The sequence below is a fragment of the Larus michahellis genome, chromosome 3 (assembly GCF_964199755.1).
Source record: "Larus michahellis chromosome 3, bLarMic1.1, whole genome shotgun sequence".
Lineage (NCBI taxonomy): Eukaryota > Metazoa > Chordata > Aves > Charadriiformes > Laridae > Larus > Larus michahellis.
In genome coordinates this window covers 34,846,096-34,870,715 of record NC_133898.1, presented here as the reverse complement: position 1 = coordinate 34,870,715, position 24,620 = coordinate 34,846,096, and the positions used below count along the sequence as shown (strand labels likewise).

The window sequence follows — 24,620 nt, the reverse complement described above, 5'->3', positions numbered from 1 at the left end:
GGCAAACTCTCAGACTATTAAGCCCCTCACATCACAATAGTGCTCAACAGGGGCACAAGCTTAGCTTCAGGCCACAGACAAGAGGGCAAAGTGTCTAACCACCAGATCCACCTCCGACAGCAAAGTGATGAATCGACAGCTACCCGGCGCACAGAAGGGGACTGTTATGAATAGCCCGTGCATTTAAATTACATTTGTTTTGACAAACTTTGACAAACTGAGCATTTTTCGAACAGCTCTTGAAAGAAAAAGAGAGGAAAAAAAAGAAAAGCTAGAACAACAACAGGTGAAATAAATGGAGATGCTCATGACAGAAAAGTGCTTCCATAAACCCAGGATTTACCAAAGTCCACTTTCCTACCAGTTTAAGATGAAGTCTCTCTAAGCACTTCTGAGCCCTTCACGAAGGTCCTCCCTTCTCCACAATGCCATTTATTTTTCACTAAGCTTGTAGGAGCATAATTATCTTTGACACTTCTCCTGCTCTGTCACATTTGAAATAAGCCAACAGGTTCACAGAAAGAACAGTATCTTCGTCATTAGGAAGGATGGGATGCAGACACAGAAAGATGGAATAGCTTTGAAGCTCTTTCCAGGTGGAGTGTATGCTGGGGCATGGAGGAAAAATACACTAAAAATCACGACAGGCAACAGGCCTGAACAACATGGACTTTCCATACAATATTTATTTTTCAATCCATCCTTCCAGTTGTAACAAATTGTCACCATAGTGTTTTTGAACAGCGTGCACCTGAGCACAGAGTGTTTCAGATCTCCTTTATGAGTTCCTATATGTAGAACAGCACCTCCTAAAACAAAATCAATAAGTTTCTGCCCTAAAGTTATTTTTTCAAAATGCAAAGCTGAGTGGAAACACTATTTACAAGAAATTAAGTTTAAAAAGCCCCACACTTAAGGAGGTTTAGTTAAGATCACAGATTAATTTATTTATTTTATTTTGATTTATTTTATTTTGATCCACAGAAACCCTTTTTGAAAAATAGCTGGGAGAGGATGGGAAATACGATTTTTGACAAAACTGCATTATTTTCAGAAGCTTCTATGCAAGATACAGTCTTGTCAAAAAACTCTCAGAAAAGGAAAAAAATAATATTTCCTGTCTAGGTCTGGCATCTTGCCTTTCAGTGACAAATAATAATAGCCCAGTAAAAACAGAGTCCAATACACAGGATCCAAGTGTTTCCTCTAGATGCACCTGCAGATATGCCTTTGCCTCGTATAAGAAAGAGCACTGACTCTCCTGAATCTCGTCTTTGAAGGAACTCCATCAACTGGATTCAATTTTCTCAGCACTTCTATTCCTTTCTATAGGCTATTCCACAAGGAATAATGTTCTGCATGGAAATAACTGAAGACAACAAACTGTTGTTTTATCCACAACTTGTGTATGAAATCTAAGGTAAGACTAACAAAATTACACATTTCTGAAACTGAAATGACAACAGGGATACAAATGAGAACGCCATCTTAGAATAAACATTTAAAGGATCTGCATTTGCTGTTAAGCATGCAATAGAAATACAGTGATAAAAGTGGAAACATAACAGGGTTAAATTTCACTATCATTGAGAATTTCTTCAGCCAACACCAAGAATGTCTTTGGCTAACACAGGAAACACTGCAACATGCTGATAATTAATTTTATTAAGTTTCACCTCAGTGATCCTTGCTGAAGATGGATGGGGGAAGGTGTCAGTCAAACTACATTAGAACTTGTCACACTGGGCTTATAAAAGTGGTGCTGGAGAGCGCGAAGAGGAAGCGTGCAGCCTTTCGGCTGCATGACTGCTCGGCTAGGGCACCTCCCGTTCCTGATTCCTGGTTTGCAGAATACTGGGAAACAACAGAAGCAGAAACATGAATGGTTTGTTTAAAGTAAAACATCCTCCAACAAGAAACTCCATTGGGTTATTAGGCTCAGCGAGTAGCTGAGCACTACAGTGCTATTGCACAGGAAAGGATGAGACAGAAAGGCTCAGTCAAATGAGAGGGGCATACAGCACCGGGAGGGTATTGCGGTCCAGAGAACGCTCATCTTCCACAAACACGAACTATGAAACATTCTTATAATGATGACCGATACAAAGGTTTGGGTGAATACTTTCTGTTCTCCTCTAACGCTGCACAGGTGTTTGTGTACAGTTGTCCAGAGAGGCTCTAAAGCCTCTGAAAGCAGCAACACCAGTAATGTGAAATGTTGTACACACTGAAATCAGACCATCTGCTGCATTCCTAGGCACCACAGCAGGTTTAGATGGGGACCACAGATAAACGGAGCCTCTGGATGTAGGTGCAAAACAATACTAGCGTTATTCTGCAGTTTCTGAAACTTCATGCATACAAGAACCAGCCTATTTCATATCACAAAAGTCATACTTACTTTGTTACCTTTCTGTCTTCAGTCTATTTTATATAATCTAGCAATTCTACTATCTACCATTTCTGCTTTTTCTGGAAAAGCATACCAAGACTATTCAGTATAGTGTTTACTTATGCGATACCATTTCCCACTAAACAGGATCATACTGAAAAAAGCTCAATATAAACTTACCTAGACAGAGATTCACATGTAAGCCAAATAACAGAAACTACTTTAAAATTCCACAGGCTATTAAAATTATTAATATTACCATTTGGAATTAGAAAAATGAGTTATAACTTCTAAGGACCCTCATCCCCCAGGAATCCTTCTAAGAAACACTGTTGTAAGAGAGCCATTTGTAGACTTTATTAACACCTTCCTATGGAAATTAAATTTATTTAACAAATCATGAAATAACCCGCTATAACATTGATGCAAATCTAACACATCCCTTCTGAGTACTTTGCGAATTAATAACTTTCATATAGCATCTAGGGGCTCAAGGTTTATAAATCCTATGCTGTCCTATTCTTATTCACATCCAAGTTAATTTAAGCAAATATAGTATGTACTTTTCTTACATAATTTATTAAAAAAATCATTATAGACAAATATAAGCAAAATAAAAGTGATCACAGTCGCGTATGACATTGTCATTTTTCCTTAAAGACCATGTTTCATACTGGAAGGAAGTGACAGGCCAGTCACTCCAGATACCAGTAATAAACAACCACAAGTAATATACCTTCTCCATTTACATTTATATGTAGCTGGCTAAAATCTAATGGTGCTGTGTATGAGAGTTTTTCAAGTATCTCACCAAGAAGCTACTTTATTTATTTGGCTCCCATCAACCAGTATGTGGATTTCCTCAGCTGCACTCAACAGGAGAGTGTTACTGAGCGGAGTTCAGTGCGAAACTCGCTCCTTTTTCTTCTTTTGACTGACAGTGAAGAGCACTCTGAACTGCAAAAATACAAGCTCATCCTCAGAATCACAAGTCCTATAAGATTTACCAATTGTTAGCTTAATTAGTAAGTATCCAAATACAACTTTCTATAGCTAACTTCCTCTACTTGCTCAGAAACGAGCAAACAGTGGATGGAGCTCCCTTCTTAAACTATATCTGCAGGCTGATTTAAGGAAACTGCAATCCAGTAACAAAATAATGCAGTGAGCAGTATGCAAATTTCTCTACAAATACAGTGTTCCAGGAGAAGTTGTATATAAAGGTCACAGAAGATTCCACTCCTCCACAGCTCAGTTCTTGTTCCATGCTGAATGTATCAGCAAGGGTGCTGTTTATAAGGAAGGGGTTTTTTTGTTTGTTTGTTTTTGATGTATCCACGAGCTAGACTACCAACTGATTCCACATTGGCCACCCAAGTATTCCCTCAATATCAAAAGCAGAAAGAGGTTCCTTTTCAAAATTTTAAGATTTTGCTTTTTTCTATAACACTGATTATAATTTAGCACAGCAAAACACCACCACAGATACAAGAGTTTTACTGTAAATCAGACCAGAGGAGTTCTGCATAAAAGCAAGGACTATTTAAAGACGGGACAAAGGCAGAGCCATGATGGAATCCATGCACTGCAAACAACGTTGACATCATGGTACAGTTCACCCTGGAGAGTCAGTTTTCCATGCCCTAGGCAAACACTCAACTGCCTTTTATCAGCACTATTAGTCATTATCATGACAGCAATATAGGATGAAACCAGCATCCATTACATTGCATAGTTACCTTAAATGCCATCCAGCCACTGAAACACAGAGGGCTGGAAAATTACTTGGAGCGATATTGCACTTTTGCTTGTGCTAGTGCATTTTTCAATTGATGCAAACACATTAAGACAGTTAATCAATTACAAATCAAAATCCATTCTCTGTACTATTAATGAATGCAACTTTGTTTAGGTAAAAGCATTGTGTTGAAATACTTTGAACTAAACATTAATGGTGTATGAATTCTGAATAACAAGAGCAAAACAAACTCCTCCAAGGGTTTTTCCCTTTTAAAAGTAATTCTTCCACCATCTAAAGCAACTTGTTGTTTTCTTTTATAAACATATTCTAATAAAGCGTCATGGATGAATCCTAATCATTTGAAGATCTCTCACAAAAGGAGCTAAGCAGTAGTAAAGTAAGGACCTGCAGAATCACCCTTCTGCCTCCTTAAAAGCATCCATGCTGCCTATTTCAAACTTGACCTTCTGCAGCTTGAAAGGATGTTTTCAGCTGTTTTCATAATCAACTGCTCTCTTCTTCCAAGAGTTTTCAAGTAACACAGTGTGGAAATTGCACTGTCCATATCTTACATTACAGTGACTAGCATAAGGATAAAAGACTCGGCAAGAGCTAGCTGGTTTGATACTCTACATGAAATCTGTACTGTGGAACGTTTTATTAAAAATAACTAATTAGCACCCTTTAATTAAGCTGCTGCTTTTCCCCTATTTGTTTCACACAGGTGAGACATGGGATAAAGGACCTGATTTGCAACCTGTAAATCTGCAATCCCTACTGCCCTGCGTGAATAAGGATCACAGTGCTGGATCCTGAAAAGAGATTCAGTCATAATTCAATAGCTTGAAAATGAATTACTTTCATGTAATATTATTGCATGACTTTATATCCCAAACTTGATTTTCTTCTCAAGAAGGTCACAGGTGAAGCATACTGTGGGTTCTAATGCATCTCTGAAGTGACAAAGTGTTAATGCAAATACCGAAAAGCCTGACTAGCGCTGATCCTATGGGAAAAAACCTGCGTGCCAGATCTTTGTCTCAGCCTTCGTCAGCAGCTGACAGGAAAAGGAAGTAGAACAAACCAGAAGCTGCACCAATTGCTTTTCCTCTAAACTGACAGAACAATTTGATGTATTTACTTCATCTATGTATGCATTCAGAAATTCATATTTAAAAGGTATTGCACTTTAGTTACAGATTATGGAGAAGTTTTGCTTGGAGAATGTAACAGGGAGCACATAGCTGATAGCCCTCCTTTAGAGAGCTGAACCCAAACTCCAGTGCCCAGCTCCCAGAAAGCAACTCTGCCTCATAAATCTGTCACAGTTAGACAGCCTAAGGCAAAAAAATACAGCACTTGCTACTAGCTGGAGGGCTCTATAGTACTGCATTGAAAAAAAGAAAGAAAAACAGAAAGCTCAACATTTCTAATGATATTTTCCTGCAGAATCAGAAAAGCACTTTCTTGATAACAGAAAGGATTTAAAAGGCTGCCACCACATTGCATCCAACGCAGAAGTATCCATTAGTTTTATATAGCCTTTTTCTTCACAATGCCTGACTGTCTGAGTTCAGGTAGCACAGGCATCATGAGAACTGATCTCAGCTCCAACATGCTCCGGTCTCTTTGGAGCCCTATCTGCTTGATTCAAATTTCAGTGTATTTTATCCTGGGCAGTCCTATTTAAAAACAATGTTCACACACAAAGAGAATTGAGCTGTGGGGTAAATTGGCGACTTGTCCAAAGTCACGAATACCTTTTTGCTGAGGCAGCTTCCTGAATCCTGTATTCACTGACCAACTCACTAGCCCATAATCCTCCCAGTATGGAGGAATGGCAGCATCTCTGCCTCAGTTTCTCCACATAAAAACACATCTAAAGATGTTATAAAGCTTACATAACATGTGAAGTCTTTCATGATGATAAGAAATACCATATAAATGCAATTATTACCACGCACAGGAAATCTCAGCTGTTTTCCATATAATGGATATCAACGATACCAGCTGAAGGAGTAAGACTAGGGTGTCAAGATTATGGTTTATAAAATATTTTAATTCTAAACTACATTACCTAATGTCCTGCAACTTCGGATAACAGTTGTTGATAAAACACTGAAAATGCCTTACATTACGTTCTGCTGCATAGTCAGTTGCTGCTTAAGTTTTAGCAAGCTTTTCATACTCCTCACTTGCAGAAACTCTTAGCCAGATTCTGGTTTCCCTTTTTGGCTTTTTATTTAGTTTTCAAATAGCTATTTCTGTGCTTTTACCACAAGCAATATAAAAATTACCTCTAGGCCATAAGCAGAAACAGGAAGTAAAAGCAAATAACCCAGTCTTACAAAACAGTGCTTATCTTCGGCAAGGGATTTAAATATTGGGATGTAGCAGCCTCAAACTTAACAATATCAGATAAAGGAAGCGCTCATTTTGGAGGTTTGTCACCAACTGTGATGGAAACACATGACAGACATAAGTTGTTTACATTTTCTTCATTTAATTGAATATGAATGTGGTGGGGGGAAATAGATCCAAAATGAATGAGATGGGTAGTGCTATTTATGTGAGACCACAACAGAGTGTGACAGGAACAGGTAGCACGGATGAGACAAGACAACTTAAAGTCAATCAAATAAGCAAAAGGCCATTTTGTGTACTCTAGCATCTTCCGGTTATGTGACACAATTTACTGTCCCTAGGAAGACTCCAGACAGCCACACTGATAATCTAGAATTAAAACTAAGTAACTTGGTCTTTTGAACATAAAAAGAATATATGCTAAATCAATATAAATAAATATACCAAAACTATTACAACCATTATTGATTATTAATGTATTTGATAAAACCATGACAGAACTACTTGTTTTTCTCATGAAGAAAAACTTTCTGTTTTTCTGATACCAAACATGGTAACATTTTACAGGCACTCACAAAATGTTTTTCAGTTATAAATTATTTCTCTAAACTACATATATATATGTATTTATGTATATACATACACAAATATATGTGTGGTTTTGACTGACGAAACCAGTTTAGTCTAAGTTTTTTTCATTTTTTTCTATCTTTTTATGGTAAAATTAATTTTGTTTTGGTAATCTGAATGGTCTTTTAACAACAGGAGAGTATCTCCTATTTATTCTGTTTTTCCTAAGGATTCTGTTTACCTTCTCAAATGCAAAATGTACAAGAAGTGGTGCTTTAGATTGGCAGCTCCATGCCTCATTATTGCCATATAAAGACAGGCTAATTTATCCCTAAAACTTTTAATAAAATACAAATACTACAATTTGCAATGGTTTTTTCCTAAGAATGAACTCTAAATAAACGACAGACACAGTTTCTCTGCCACACCAAAAGAGCGACTTTCCCCACAGCAATTACATATGTCAGTAGCCTTTCCAAGACAAATCAAAGAGGAAAATCCACTCTGCTGTTCAGCTGATTCCGTCATCTCTGTGACTGCTTTTACTTACCCTAACTATAGCAAGCTTTAAAGTTCTCGGCAAGGAAGGATTTACAGGAAATTACAGCTCCAAATACAGATATCCAAGTAAGAATCAGTTTTGCCGGGGCAGGGACTTCAGACTTTGGCCTGCCTGCGCTTCTGGAGATGAAGCTGGCAGGAAGTGGAAGGGGAAGCAACATGCTCCAGGCCGGGATAAGCAGCTCAGCAGGAAGCGAGGGAAGGCAGTTCCAGGCCAGTCAGCAAGATAATGAATTCTATCCAAGCTCACAGTAATGAGGAGAAAAAGAAGTTTGACTTCGATTTTTAGCTCCAAATTCAAACAATGCCATTAATGGTCGTCTGCTCTCTTCCTCCCATTGTAACAAGGCATAAAACAAGCTTTGTTTGGTTTAGCATTCAGAGCAAGAGAAGACACTACTCGCATGCACTGGTGCCGAGAGCTGTGCATATAATCAAACGCCATACAAAGAAACACAGGACAGACTGAGGCTTTAGCGCCTATAGAGACAGACATCAAGTGGAATTTTCACAAGAACCTAAATGGGATAGGTGGCTAGATCCCAGGGAAATTAGGGAACAAAAGGAGAAAAAGCCTTGGTTCCACATTGCCTCCTGTGGAGACATATTTGCCTCAAGAGACTGTTTGCCTAATTACTGCAACTTTTCCATCAGGGTCTCTAGAAGGAGCCACCAAGAATAGGCACTAACCAAGTGAAAAAAGAAAGATGATGTCTTTAAAAAAAAAAAAATTAAAAATATCTTTTTTCAAAGATACTGAGTTTTTGTGCCTGTTTCTTAGAAAACAACCTTCTGAAATGCTATTGATTACATAGCTACACAAAAGTAGCAGTAAATTTCCAAAAAGGATATCAATATTAAGAACACTAAGAGAATCACTGCAAACTGGAATTACCTAATCTTTAATAGCACACTTCACGTTCAGCTCATCTGTGATTAATGCCAAAGTCAATCCTCAACTGTTATTTGAGAAAGAAGGACTAGAAGGCAAAGGGAAGAGATTTAATTGGGTGCTATAAAAATAGGAAACTAGTAATAGAATTTAGATCCTACTGAATTTAACAACGCCAGTATTTAACTTTGTTCTGAGTAATCCTTAACAGAAACTCCCATTTTCTAACTAATTGAAAACCCCAACCATATGTCTCCCAGCAACAGAGAGGAAAAGAATGAATAAAAAGAAAACTCAAGATCAATACCAGCAAACTGAAGAAATAGATTCCAGATGCTTAAAGACTGATTCTTTTCTTAGTCTTTCTAGTGTAGGTATGAAACTGGAAGGTTGGATTCTTTCCATGTTGTCTTCCAAATCTCTTATTGATGTAAAATTGTTCCAGTGGAACTGGGTTGGCCTCATTACAATCACAGAAGAAATATTGCATGCCTCATGTTATCCGAAGTTTCTCAGACCAGAAATGCTAAAACAGTTTCAGTTTCACCTGTGCTATCGCAAATCCAATCCACTTCTAAAGTCCTGTATGCAGTCCTTCAATGCTGGTAATGTGAGCAGTATTGCTAGGAGGAATCACTCTTAAACTATTATGTGAGTACAAGTCAGAGAGATGATAGCTGTAACTTCAGCAGCATGTGGTATTTGTAACTGAAAAAAAGAATCTGGTAACAAAATAATTCCATTTTGATATTTTATACGGTTAAGAGTTTGGGCAAAGAAATGAAAAAGATGCAAGTTCTCAAATACAACTTTTTATGCCCTGTAAGTCTGCCATACACACAGTAAAGGGAAACTGCTTCCACGATTCTTACTATCTATCAAATTAGGAACTGGGAGTCTTGTTCCCTAGAAAAACGTATTAACGTGGCAGAGAAACCAATGTAGAATGTATTGGACAGCATTAGTTGCATCAGCTTTTCACAAGTTTATTTGCAAATGACTTCAGGATTCTTAAAGGCTTTCTTCTCCAAAGGCAGCAGCAATGAAATTAAATACTTTCCAATACTTTCCATAGTTTGTTATGTGTAGCTAAGCTGGCATAGAAGAAAGATGTTTGTATTTCCTACTCCAGATCTTTTACTGAGTCGCCATTCTGAGTTTGTATGGAAATAGCGTGCCCAACAACCCAAACAATTCATCCAGTTGGTGGCAAGAGTTCCACTGATTCCTGCTGAGGCCCAAGAAATGGGTGATAAGCCTGAAAAGAATACAGAAACACGAGCCCATGCTATTTGATAGCTCAGATCCCAAGTCAGCATTTCTGGAGCAATATAAAGTTAGAAATCTGTAAATAATGAGGACTGTGGTGTTGCAGAGAAACAGACAGATGAAAAGCTGGATCAAATCCTGATATGCCAAATGACTTGGCCATCTTAGGTGGAAAGTCTGTGAGCACACAGTCCTTCAGAGAAGACATCAAACAAGATACTACTGAGTATGTGAAGTCTCCCGCACTTTCTTGTACTCAAAAAATTAGGAAAAATACTTGACAAACAAGATATGATTTCCTTACATAACTCCATCAAACACTCAAGCACAGATAACAGAAATGCTTAATCTACCTAAGAGAAGTTAAATAACTTTTAGCAATGTGTACATTCTTCTGAAATCAAACCCTCCAAACCAGTATCTTAATGAAACAAGAAATGTCATTTTTGATACTGATTATATCCCACAAAGACTGAATGAAGAAGTAAAATATATCCTATACATGTTAGATGTCTGACCTTCCCTGAGCACGCATAATTTATGCTCTCTAATAATAAAGATCAGGGTTGACAGCCTTCTTTTTTAAAAAAAAAACACCAAAACTAAAAAAAAAAAAACAAAAAAACCTCAAACCACCAAAACTATAATTAAACACGTTTAATTTTCAAATCCTTAAATTAGTAGAGTCTTCAGCTTTTGGTTTGGTTTTGCTGGTTTAAGAGCAATTCTGAAATCCACTACATCACCACACATTGTGAGAAAAATCTATTCATTATGGTCAATATGCCACTCTCCAATTTAAAAGTGTAACTAAGAACTAGTAACTCCTGCATTTGTACACAAAAGTACCATATTCAGTAAAATGTCCTGAGAAAGGATTTTGAAAAGGGACCCCTGACTACAATTTAGTAACTGTAGCCAGCTAAAATAGTTCAATAATAATGAATCCTTAAAAAAACAGCAAAAAATTCCCCAAACTAAAAGTTCATTTAAGATTCTTAAACAGGGATAAATTGTATTTTAATAACTGCAAGTTCCTTATATCACACTGAGGGTATTTCCTACTCTTTCAATGAAGAGTACATAGTTAACTGAAAACAAGATATAAATCTAAATCGCAAGTCCTTTTCCAGCATTTATCAGGTTCTTTCTCTCTAGGAAAACTTCCACTTTTTAATATAAGTTTTGCAGCACAATAGGCAGACATACTCCTTTTTTTCCAGAGAAGTCTGTTGACACACAGAAGAATCTTGCTCAGAGTCAAGATGGCAGATGCTCCAGATATGGAGTTTAACCAGAAAATCTTATACTCAAAAATATTATTATAAAATGGGTTCATCAGTGTTTCCATTGCACACATCGAGAGCTATATGTTATATTCCCTGAAGTACTAAATTTGCACCAGTCTTGACGTGTATTCAGTATAATAACTATATATTTCTATTAACTCCAAACACATGAAAACAGTGTGCTCTAAAATAAACATCTGCCATCACGGATATTAGCAAAATCTGCTGAACTTATGGAATGCATACAAATGAATTATAAAAAAACCTTGGAATTCTTTATAAATTTTGACTCTATTTTTCTTCAGAAACACTTTAAAGCATTTGAAAGTAAATAAAAACTTATTTAGTCTAAAGCTGTTCTAGGACCAAAGGAAATCAGACACTGAAACTCAAATGCTGTAGTTTAAAAAATGACACAACCCCCCTGCTATTTAAATTTTACTTACTGTGTTTGCACCTAGAGACCTTTTTCTTCCTTTTTTCCTCTGTTCTGTATGTATTGTACATGATTCTTATACTGTCATTTACAAAACACTGAAATATTTGTGAACTCTGCTTCTGAACATAATATTAAATATAACGTTATTTGAATACGAGGGGGAGCGTTGCTTGTTTACTTAATCAACTGAAATGCACAGGACTGTTTTTGTAAAACTAAGAACTCGTCCACTGAGGAAAAGCCTCAAACCAGATCTTAATATTCTGACCTCTGCATCTGAAACTTTCTTCAGATGCAAAGACAATCCTACAGTAGTCGTCCGACTTTTACCAAGCCCCAAATAAAGTCCTTGCACAGGATTACTGGGAGAACTGTACTGTTAAATGGGCACTCTTTCAAAAAAGAAAACAGGATGGCTTCAGCTCTTTGTTGTACAATAGTTAAATACTGCATCGTACTTTCAGTAAAGGTCGGACTAGATTTTCAAGCACCCTGACCAAAGTATGAAAGCGATTATATATTCATACAGTTTCAATTTTCTGAAGTCTAAATGTGAAAAGTTCTTTCTTCCTTTCTAGTTCCTTCTTGCCTTATGATATGGCTGTGCAAATGTAAACAATTACATTGCTCTGAAAAGAAAGAAGTACAGCTGCTTCCAGTATTTTAGACTGAGGTGAACTGATACCCTGGGTCACTTTTATCTACTATGGAAAATTCATGAATTGCAATGGAAGATATTTACTTTAAATAGCACCATTCACAGCAGAGCAGACTTCCAAGACGATGGGATGAAGTTAAAAAATGCTGTATTAAAGATTTTTTGAAAGCAGAGTCTAATAAAGAAGAAAAGCACATGCTTAGGAATTAACTGGAAAGATCCAGTTTCCTGATACTGATCTGGGAATTATAAACAGAGAAGTAAGTAGAAAGAGCGTATTTCTCAGTGTTACTTTACAATACTGTAATATAAAAGATTTTCTATCTGTTCTGTCTTGGAGGAAGGAGCCCCGCTGGTGCAAACTGGAGTTATTAAAACTCATCAGATTTATTCAGGGCGAGTATTTTGCCCTAGATTCTGATATTGGTTCACTATTTAATGGCTAATTTAATGTGTGTTACAGAAATATAATTCCTGAGCAATATACCCCAGCCTTAGTGTAAGAGAAATTAAGGATCTATGCCGTGTGCAACAGCTGAAAAGTCCAACATATCAGGCAGTTTGTTTGTTAAAGCTGCTAGTGCAGATTAAAAACTATAGTTTACATTATTCCTGATGTCACATATAATTCACTTTTTTTGAAGAATACATTAAAGAAATACAGCAAAAATAACGTAAGCAAACTAAAAGTCATAGCATGAAAAAAAAAAAGACAAAGGACTAGGCAGTGTTTAAATCAGAGTATCTATCTCAGTTTGTGATACTTTCCTTAGTACAGACCTTCTGAAAATCCAGAGAAATGATGAAAGGGCTTGATCTTCATTTTAGGACTTGCATCTTCCTTTCTTTGAAGTTTTCTTTTAAAAACTCTAACATGCAAGTAATACACACATGCTCTTCTCAGTCATTTTTATGGCCATAGACTGCCTTTTCAGTGGCAAAACAATTTCCCCCCTGCCACAGGTACAAAGTGTCCATGAAAAAGGCTCTAGCGGAGAAAAGGAAAGAGTAAGTTCTGAACAACAGGTAAAGGTACCTATGGAAAATGAACTGCTCTACCTCATTATTTTAGAGATAACTCCTACTACACACAACAACAGTTTACCAGAATACTTCTTTTCTTTCAGCCAAATTGTACCCACGTGAAGGTGAGGCAGGGGTGAGAGGGCTGGTGGAAGGAGAAGCAACGTTAGCGTTCTCACAAACCATACTGCATTCTGAGAGTACCACAAGAATTAACACAGTATTGACACTGCAGATGACTTCGCAGAGGTATTTCCAAGAACATGTTATGACTAGCAAAATCTTTAAAGAAAAAAGCCAAAACAACACAAACCCGCGTTATCATAGTCTGGGAAAATGATGTTCCAATGCATTCATTCTACTTTGCAAAATCCACAGATTTAGTGAAGAATATGCCTTAAAGATCTATCACAGACTGAAGGTCTACGAAATTATAAGCACAGCAGCTGCTGTTATAAAAATAAGAAAAAAGTTTATGACTATGCAAGTGTAACCTGTAAAACCTGCCAACAAAGCTTCTGACCGACAGAACTACTGCCCTTTTGTATGCAGCCCTTTTAACATACTTCTGTGGTAAAATATTTTTACCTATGTATTTACTTCAGCTAATAATACTCACTTATGAAATACTCAGATTATAGCTTGCTTTATTCTCCAACAGTATAAAGAATGGCTTATTACTGAGAGGCATAAAGAAACACATGTATTTAATAGTAACAAACGTCCAATAGTAAAAGAGAGTTCAAGAGTCCCTTTTAATGATGGTCACGTTCACTACAGACAAGGGCTTCCCATGAGTAGTGTTCTTTATTACTCTACTTTTTAGGACACTCACTGTACTGCATAAGCATTACCTCAAAATGAAAGTAACAGCAAGTATAAATTTTGCTGATTTACAGAACATATAATCTATTAACTCTTCTCAAATGCTTTGTTTTATCTTTACTGAAACTCCATATTATGCACCACAGGTTTTTAATATTGTTCACTCTTCCTAAATGGGAAGTGCAAAACACTGAAATGATTTAAGATCCTGAGGCAAATGAGCACAGGTAATGGGACTGTCTTTTCAGAATGTCTGCTTATTATTTTTAAAAAGTCTAAGAGTTTGAAATTCAGGCTTTTACCTAAGAAATAACAATGGTATTTTTCAGTTAAATAATTGATTTTTTTAAAATAGCTTTTAAAACATGAAAAAATATTTACCTCTAACTTAATGTATTACAACACTTTTATGCTTATTTTCAATGGATTCATGGAATAAATATGCACCTGTATGCAGATTTTGAGCCTCTACTAAGAACGAACTCTGTTAAATTGACTTCTGTTTCCAGCTGTTCTCAAATATTTATTTTAACCTTTCAAGATTATACTCAAAAAATATATAGTTTTTGAGACTCCAGGTGTTGACACTAATGTAGAACTTATATTTTAAAAACAGAAGTAGATTTTTAGGCCACGTTGAAGGCAGAAAACATTTGGCTAATGATGTTTAGAAAAGACATTAATGCTTCCAAAGTTTTCACAACCGCACCGATACACTGAATGGCCAAGAACACGGCTAGACCTGTCTTTAACGTATGTATTACCTCATCTATTCATCCCCTAATCAAAGAATTAAAATAGACTATACCAACACTTTCTTCCTCAGTGATACTAACAGACTTTACTGTTGTTGGGGAGCATGAGGGTGAAAAGTGAACAGATCAAGTCAGAGGACACTACTGCAACAACAAAAGCGTAGAGCAAAACACTAACAAATCATAACAGAGTATAGGTTATGTATTTTATGAAGCACAACACAACAAATATATATATATAAACAATAAGGTGTATTTTTCACATCATATCATGCTATATGATGAGCACTGGATTAATCTATGTTGTGTCTTGTATTATGGAATAGCTAGCCATACACAGAATTCCAAAAATGCATGTCTATTTCAAATCTTATTACTAGTTTCACTTGTGTATGAAAACACCACTACGGCTCTTAATTTGATATTTTTCTCCAGTTTTCTTCAAAAAACAAACTAGGCATACGCAATGGTAAAATTAAAAATGCCTATTCCAAAGGCCTTGCACAATTTTGTTATGAAAAAAACCCCAACATATGGAAATCAGAGCCTTTACTACATAAACGGAGAAGAGAGGGACAGCAGTTTGGAACATAGTATGTATATGAGTTTCATTACTTTTCTATTTCAGACTAATGCAATTTTCTTTAGACAAGTACAAACTCTTACAGTACAATACAAAGGCGCCTTTAAACCAAATCTTCTACCAGCGTCTTGCTCCCTGCAAAGCACTTGTTTTGGCAAACAGCTAGAATACTGCCAAGAAAAGGTCATCGATCTTTGTCTGAAAAGCTTGAGCCAGCTTTATACAGTAAGAGCTTATTACAAACACACAATGCTTACCAGATGTTCCATCAGCTTACTGGCTACAGTCCAAGGGATGGCTATAAATCCACACAGAGATGTTCGTTACGAAGGCATTTACCACACAAAGTCAAAATTACATAAGCACCCTTTGGAGAACCTCTTCACTGAGCAGTGCAGTTTAAAAGGATCACGCACCGACAGACAGAATTGTCACCAAGTGCTGACTTGCATTCGTCCTGACAACTTTAAAAAGAATTTGGGGTTTGAACAGTTAGCCTGCAAGGTTCATTTTCCCAACCAAAGGCATGTGCCATTGCTGAAGCAAGTATTTACTTGCAGGAGCAAAGAACTTAATGTGGACTGCCACACTATTATTTCACACTCCTCCTTTTAGGCTTTCCACTTATTATCATTCAGGTAACAACACACAAATCTGTTTTCAGATGCCATGCTACCAACAGGTGAAATTTTGTCTCAGGAGAAACACGTCACCTACCACACCAACAAGTAAATACGCACCAGAGTCAGCTGAATTACAGATATCTACTGATGTTAACTTATTCTAACAGATCTTGGAAAACAAGTGATTTATTTGAAGTTGTTCTTTTGAGATATTAAAGTTGTCTGGCTGAGCATCATAACCTTCAAGTTTCCATATTAGTATAAATGCAATGCTTGTTGGTTTTTTGGGTTTTTTTTTGTTTTTTTTGTTTTTTTTGGGGTGTGTGTGTGTGTGTTTGGTTTTTTGGGGGGTTTTTTTGGTTTTTTTTAAATAAACAAACTAGAAACTCAAGATCTGGATGAGCAAAGATTTCTTCCAGTTATAAACACAGTCAAAAAATAAATAAGTAGTTCCAAGAAGAGAAAGAAAGAAAACTAAAAAAAAAATTTTCATTTTTGTAATAAGCATCCACACTTCAGCACAGAGATATTTTAAGAGTAAATGAAATAAGACCCAAGAGAAAAGCCATATTAGTAATAGTTTTGAATTATCCCTCCTAAGACGAGAAAATGAAGGCATAGCAGAAGGAGAAAACTTTGCAAATCAGTTTAAGCTTCTTTTATTTCTTTGATTTTACCCTTTTTCCTCACTTGTGGTTTGAATGACTGCTGATCTTTTGGTACTGAAGAAGTGAAAAGCTGAATGGGGAAAAAATAATCCCCCAAACCCTACCTACATAAAACCAAAGCCTCAAAGGAAATAGGTTTTCAGTTGATACCCTGCATGATGAGTTTTGAAAACAAAGATTCTGCTTAAATTTGAAGTTGTCTCACACACTACTGATTGCTGTTGTTCGTTAAAGCAAGGAAACCTACAGAAGGAAAACTGAAAAGCTAGCATAGTATCCTACCTTTACCCAAGCTCTGAACAAAAAGGTGAGAACAGGCCTTTAGAAGCAGCAGAGACCTCCCTACCGAGAGTGAACAGAGCAGAGCAACAAATGTGTGCCTGGTTTCTCTGACTGGGTATTTTGCTTTACACTGGGAAGGGAGAAGAGCTACACAATACTGACACATCAAACCCCGTCTGCCTGAGCACACAATATTCTTGAGAAACTTTCAGGGGGAGCTGCATTTGTGAAAGAGCTCTAACTCATAAACCTACCTGAGCCAAGTGACTGAAGACAGAAATCATCCAGTTAGCACTGACCTGTTCAGGTAGTTTCAGATTATTTTAATTCTCAGAAAAAGCCCAAGCCTTGAGTCTAAAAAGATAATGTTCATGTGGCTTGCTGAGTCTTGGTAAACAGCTTTGCCTCTGCCCAGACAATATACAGCTCTTCCTAGAGCCACTTCCAAAATATCAGCTTCCTTTCATACATTAAAATACAGAGGAAGGTAAGGATGCATGCGTGTTGAATCAAATCAATCAAATTTTGGGTTGCAAAATAAGAGAAGAGAAGGTCTCTGCAGTAAAGCTGTTAAGGGACTGTGTGATTCTTCTTTTCCATGCGTTTACCATAAGCACATGGGTTATCATGCAATAGGTTCTCCATCTTCATTTAAAAAAAAGAAAAAAACCAAAGCCACAAAACCCAAAACATACTAGAAAAGAGGTAACCTTTGTAAACAAGTGGTTAAACCAGCACAGACAAAATTAATGCAATAAAGAAGGTTGATTTCTGTGTTAGAATCTTAAAATGCAGTTATTCGCAATGAAAAATTGGTGATCAACTTGAAACTTTCTTTTAGAGAGAGTGCTATTCCTCCTGGCCGTAGCATAAGGTGGACTGGAGACACATCCTGATGGAAGAAATGTATCAGTGGGAATAGAGAACAATTTGTACCTTCTAAAAAACTGAGAAGTGTTTCTAGGAAGAGGTGAGATGCTCTCTACCTACTGGAAGAATATGCAGCTGAGGTTTACCTAACTAGTCCTATACTAGAAATCCTGAACAAATACAAGCATTCTCTCACAGCCTGTTCGACACCCCGAGATTAGCAGCTGATGGCTACCAGAAACTATTTCATGGCCTGCCTCATGAATCTTTCAACAGCACCACGAATGTCCCAAAATGGGAACAATCAAGAGATAACCTCCTGCCATCCCTCCCAAACCTGTTAAAAGTTGTATTTGCAACAGAAGACATCAGTGAAAGAAAACATCACTCTTCACTAACACAAATTCCTGAAACAACCAAGCAAGAAGACTAGCTTCTGGATGCACATCCTTTAGACTTTGAGATTTCTGGGTAAGTATCTTCTGCTGTTCGCTGTTCAGACAGTGCCTAGCACAGCCAGATCTCATTTTCTGAGCCCTTACAGCATAAGAAGTATAATTAATGATGATGATGGCAATGACAACTACAAAATGGACTAAGGAACAAAAGCTCTGACAAATGGATATATTAGGAATTATAGAGACAGTTTTCAACCCATGGGGAATTTTCTACTAACAGATATTTACAAAAGGATGCTACAACATGGAACAGAAATACAGTTTTTCTTGCTGTATTGATTCTACCAAAGTTGGATGCCTAGAAAAAATCCTGTGGATATTCTGAATAACAAACTGTATCTATGTTATAGATTTATCAAGTATGAGACACAAAAATGGCATTAAGAAGCATACTCTGCTTCTACTGATACTGTTTTCCTTTTTTCTGCAGAACTTCTACCATAACACATGCCAATCGGCAATAATGGTATTTGCAAAACTGAGAGCTTTCAAGTAAATGACCTAGGAAGAACTGGGAAATCTCTTCTAAACTCATATATTTTGACTTAAACGTTAAGTACAAAACCTGATGTAGTCAGAAGTCTAAGGACTTCTTTGTTGGATATTTCAGTGCAAAAGGTCAGATAATCAACCTAAACAAAATGGTTTACATTCGCAAAATACTGCCATGACTTCAGCTGACAGGCTCTATTGTTAAATATCACCTTAGTTCTTCATCCTGGGAGAACTTAAGTATCTTATGAGTAGATGAATCTGCAGATGACTGTATTAGAAGATGTAATCTTTTGTAATTATATAACTTATAGACATAATCAAGAACTTCCAACAGGCTGTTTTCTGCAGCATGAGCTGTGGTGTTTTACTGCAATTCAACTGCCTGCTCTAGAAGGAGGAATCTGTAATTGTAAAGAAAGGAAATTGCATAATGCAAAGTGGGACATCTAACAATGAAAAATAATCATTACAATTGATTAGACATAGTACATAGAAAAAGAGTTTTCAGTAGTTCTTAAATTTTTATTACATGCTACCTATAATAAATACAGTTAAGGAAAAAACCTAATGTGTCAAGGTCATTTCTGAAGTCATTCTAGAGTTGATTCAATAATGACATATTGCAAATTGTAACTGAATTTCTAAATTGGTAGAAGGCTACCATAAGTAACTGTATACATTTGTGTCACACATAAACCAATAATTCCATAGAAAGAAGAAATCTACAATGACAAATACAGTAGGGAGGTCACAAGCTTTTAAATACAGCAGCATCTGTCTTTCAGTCTATATAAAACTGACTTTGTTGAAAATGTTTTTAATCATTCCTCAGGCAATTTACCTCTTACCCACTTGATGGCCATCTGTTATTCCAGTTTATAAATTGAATCACTGTGTCATCATATTAGTTATGTTTTAAACTTTCCACCTGCATTTGGATCTTGATCAGCTACACCAGAGCTCTTAAGTGTTTGTGAAATAATTCGAAAAACTTCATGCACAAAACTATAAGCACTAAAATAGATGAAAAAAACACTGCCAAAGCATGTCAATAAAGCAGTCAATGAGTGCACTTCAGCCTAGAAATAATGCATATGCTACAGCAACACTGAATTAATGTAGAAAATCAATATGACCTCAGACAACAAGCAGCACTGAAGAAATGAATAAGACAGCACGTCTTATCAAGTCCCCTGTTCATTGAAAGACTGATAAACAGACAGATCCTTCTCCATAGCCCTGGCAGAAGTTGAATACTAAAATCCTGTGCAATCATTAGATCCAGTTTGCAAAGGAACAGAGAATAAATATGATAGATCTTTCCCAAGCTAATTACTTCTTACAAACACTGGTCTGCTATCAACTTTGTTTTTCTTATATCTGCATACATAAAGTGGAGTCGCCAGATGTTTGGTTAACAGCAGAATTGACTGATTACATGCTTTGCAAGTCTGACAAAAGTATTCTGGCAGAGTAACAACAACAACAACCACAGATATTTTGATCTGGTCTCCCAAAAGCAAGTTATCAGAAATGCTTATTCGTAAAGATCCTATGTGCTTACATACGGCACAGTACATGGCTCAATGAAGTTAAGCAAAAAAATTCCAACTATTACTACTGGATTCTGTGTCAGGTCCACAGAAGCTCCATTTGTTTGTTTGACCAAAGGGATTTGTTTTTAAAATATCCCTTAAGAGTTCTCAATGAGCAATTATTATTTGTCAACCTTAAAAAAATCCAATAAAAGTATTAACATTATAAACAAATATTTTTACAAATCGAACTTTATGATTAACTGTTGCAGTTATTTTACCCATGAATGGATACCTTAGTGTGTATCTATATTTGGGAATTTTCCACTGACACAGCTGTTTCCATTCATGGGAAACACAAATACATATTTACACTGAACACACAGGCCCATTTTAAATAAAGTAAATCTCCAGAAAGTAAATAACCCTGCAGATCAATTTCAGCATAAAGACCTGAATCACAGGTGTTACGGAAATACTGGTTACATAGTTTAAAATGGAGAATTTTAAAAATGTATTTTCTCTCCCTCTTCTTTGTCCACATCAGCTATGCAGGCTAAGGTATCTTCCAGAACGGGTTTTGAAAGCACAATATGGGAATGTTCAAATTTTAGCAGAAAAAAATTTAAATCCTAACTTTTGAGGACATTGCCTTCTGTGTGATAAACACTTCATTTAACGTTTTCTTTTCAGTATGTGGGCCAGACAGTTCCTACTACAGAATTTACAAAAGATTGCTAAAATAAATAGTTACTCACCCTCCCTCTCAGTGCAGAATAAACATTCAGAAGCTATAAGCAGGCTCCAAAACAGGATTAGTGTAAAAAAGGTGATGATAAAAACGTTCCTGTTAGGTTTGTTGTACTTGTAAGGGCTTTTTATGTAGTTGCTTCCCACTTCTCAGACTTCAGCGTTTGTGTTTTGCAACCTTTTTCTGTTTCAAAGACTAGAATTGAATAGGAGCAAATTCCAGAAAATGACGTTTTCAAAACAAATCCAAATACAGTGGATTGTACAAATCTCAAGGTTCGTGCTGGCAGTGCCAGAAGACAGCCAATGGACAGCAGTCAAAAGTCTTGGGCTTTCCAGGCTGGCCCCTCACAAGTGCACTGTTTCTGCTGGAGAAGTAGAGCTTCTCCTTCAGGCAGCTTCTGAAGGAAATTTCACAATATAGGAAGTGGCAGAGAAGCTGGCACAGCTGTGTAACCTCCTGTGGATGTGTAGCTTGTCTTTAGAATGGGAAAAAAATTGCAAATAGCAAAGCCAGCAACTCAGACCTTCTTTCTACAGTTCCACATAAAAATGCATGCCAGATGCTGATATTGATATCTAAGGGTGGCTCTCAACAAGTCTGTCTCAATGGGACAGGGAGAGGCTGAAGTACTCTTTACCTCCCTTTGTAATCTGCCATATCCCCATCTGTTCTATACACCAAAGCCACACAAGCGATGAAAGTCCCTGAATGATTCAGTTTAGAGTAGGCGGAAGGAGGAAGAGAAATTGTGTACTTTTGTTGAGGAAGTCAGCTTATAACAAAGAACTGTTTTCATTGTTTTGCCATGCAAGTGCAAACAGTGCAGAGGGATAAGCAATCTGACAGCAGGGACTAAGGGACAATTGAATTTTAAGACGTATATGGTAACAACATCTTAAGTCAATATTACATAAAAGCTTACTAAAAGCATTGAGAATGTACTACTAATGAGAATGTTTCTTCTTTATCCACCGTTTAGGGTTTTATATGTAAACTTTCAATTTATAGAGCAATTTATTCACATAAGGGCTCATTTGCAAATTTAGACTTTTGCATCTTAGAGGTAATTTAATGGAGGACAAAGCTCTCTGCCCATATTAATTAATTCAACTAATCTTAGGTCAATTATACCAAAATAAAATTTGGATATCCATCTTAAAAAAACCGTATCTTTCAGAAGTGCCAAATAATTGCTGATAATTAGAAACCTGCATATAATACATAGAATAAACAAGACCAATTTTCAGTACACAGAATTATAAGACAATACTGCTTGTCAGACAATACTACACCTCAATAGCTGAAAAATTTTTTATTGCCCATCTTTTTTTAAATACTGCTAACAGAGAAACACGTAACATGAATACTTCCTCCACTCAAAATTGTTGCTCCTGTTATTTTTATTTTCATAAATTGCCAATATTTTCCCCTCCAGAACCCTAGCTGACATACTGATACCCATTTGTGCAGCATGAGAAGGATGCTATGTAGTCTCTTGCTATTCACAACAACGACTGGAGCTCAAAAACAAGATCATCGTTAACAAATTAGGTCAGGAGTAGCAATCGCCTCAACCAACCCTAGCCACTCAAAATCCATGCATTTAGTCTAACCTTATATGTTCCTTTCATAGTCAATGAATACAGATCAGCTACAGTGAACTGCCCCACTGAAATGCATAAAATACAAATCAGATGTATTGTATTTACATACATATTTATATATGTTTATATACACATAGATCAAATGAAATAGTCTACGTGTTTCAAAAATGCCTAAGTTAGTTTCCATGTGGGTTAAGCGTTTGTTCACTACAGAAGGATACATACCGTTGTTAGGTTAAACTAGGGGCTTCACTTAAGATAGCTGAAGTGAGAGGAGACTCACCCAAAATTAGCTAGGCCTCAGCCCTAATACAGCCGTCTAAAAATAAGTTTTCATAACATCACTAACAAAACACTACAAAAACTGTTTATGAACTGTTGTACAAACCTGGTCCAATCTCCCTTGTGAGGAAAACCGTAACTTTCCTAGAGAATTTTGGAATACTTCTACACAGCACTTTTCCACAGTTATTTAATTGTATGGGAAAGCTCTAAAACTATACAAGTTGAATTGCATTTTGTAAGCACACCAGCTTCTCCAGGGTTCTACCAAATTCACCCTAACTAAAGCCTCTTGGTCTTCCCAAGGGCTTCCCATAAGACAGTATTTCATAAAGTGTTTTCCCTCAGTGGCCTGTTTCCGTTTGAGAGCTCCCCTTCAATGCTAAGGTAGTGACACAGATTCTAGCTCTGCAAATTTCTTCCCAAGCACCTTTCAAGTGTCACAGGGTAATGCACCATTTTATATATGAGACATTACCATAGCCTTTTTTTCTTTTCCTGTATAAAAGGCTATAGGGTTTTAAAGAACTTTTGAAGAACCACCTAACACCATTCTTCCTGCTCTTTGTCAGTCCAACACACCTGAATGCATCTTGTGATGGAACAATAACACTACGCTCATCTGGGTATCAATTAACTAACAGTGAAAGGTTGGAAGAACATCTACCTGCCCTATGACAGAATGACACCAACGCCTCTAATGCCTCCATCATTAGCATGCCAATTAGCCAGATATATGGAAACTACTACTAAACTGATATTTTCTTCAATAGGCAGGCAGAAAAAAAAAAAAGGCAGAGCATATCTTTCATGGGTACAAAATGTGGCTATAAGATGAAGTTTAAATAATAGTTTGCTTTGTTTTTAAAATTCAGGATTTAGAGCAATATGTGTTTTTTCAAGTTACTGTTAGTAATTGGTCAGAGCACAGCAATTCATTATGAGGAACAGAAATATAAACATATTCTTCTGCTGTTTCTCAACTGTGCCAGGAAAAATAATTTCATTTCATAGCATTTTCTGTTTCAGCTCCTGTCAGGGTTTATGTGAATCTTTTTTATGTACTGTGAACCAAAGATAACCTCGTTTAGCTGAGCTCTATGAACTACTGGGGAAAGCTGATCAGTGTACATCATTTAAAATAATCAAACCCGAACCAGCCATCTAGGCCATTTCAGCAGGTAAGGCTGTCATCGACAGCATGACTAAGTTACATGCCTTTGCTTCTTCATAAATTCTCTTATTCCTGCCATATACCACCCGATCCTGTTCCCACTTAATAGCAGAAAAATATCTTCAGAATTGAATAAATATTTCTCTTCTGTCTTTGTTTTTTTTTTTTCCCCCCCAAGATGTAACTGCTGTGTCATAAAAATGAAAACACCTCTTACCATTATAATATTTTGGCCATTACTTTACTTGACAAATAAAACATTTAGTGGAAAATATACCTAATATTAGAATAATTTAAAAAGAAAATAAACTTTCCCCCCCCACCTTTGACATATTATGATTTCTACCTAATCGTTCGCCTTCTTCCAAAAATAAGAATTTGGAAGTTTCTTCTGGAAATGAATACTACTAAACTATTCTAATTTCATTGCTCTCCTTTTAGCCAATATTTTTACTATCAGTGATTAACAGGGTAAGATGAACTGCAACTGCTCATTGACTCACAGGCAGATACA

At 36.5% G+C, this 24,620-nt stretch overlaps 1 protein-coding gene across 2 annotated transcripts in view; it reads right to left on the bottom strand.

Moving 5' to 3' along the window:
* PRKCE (protein kinase C epsilon) overlaps positions 1-24,620 on the bottom strand; it is a 298,319-nt gene that overhangs the window by 170,897 nt on the left and 102,802 nt on the right. The gene's annotated exons all lie outside the window — the stretch shown is intronic.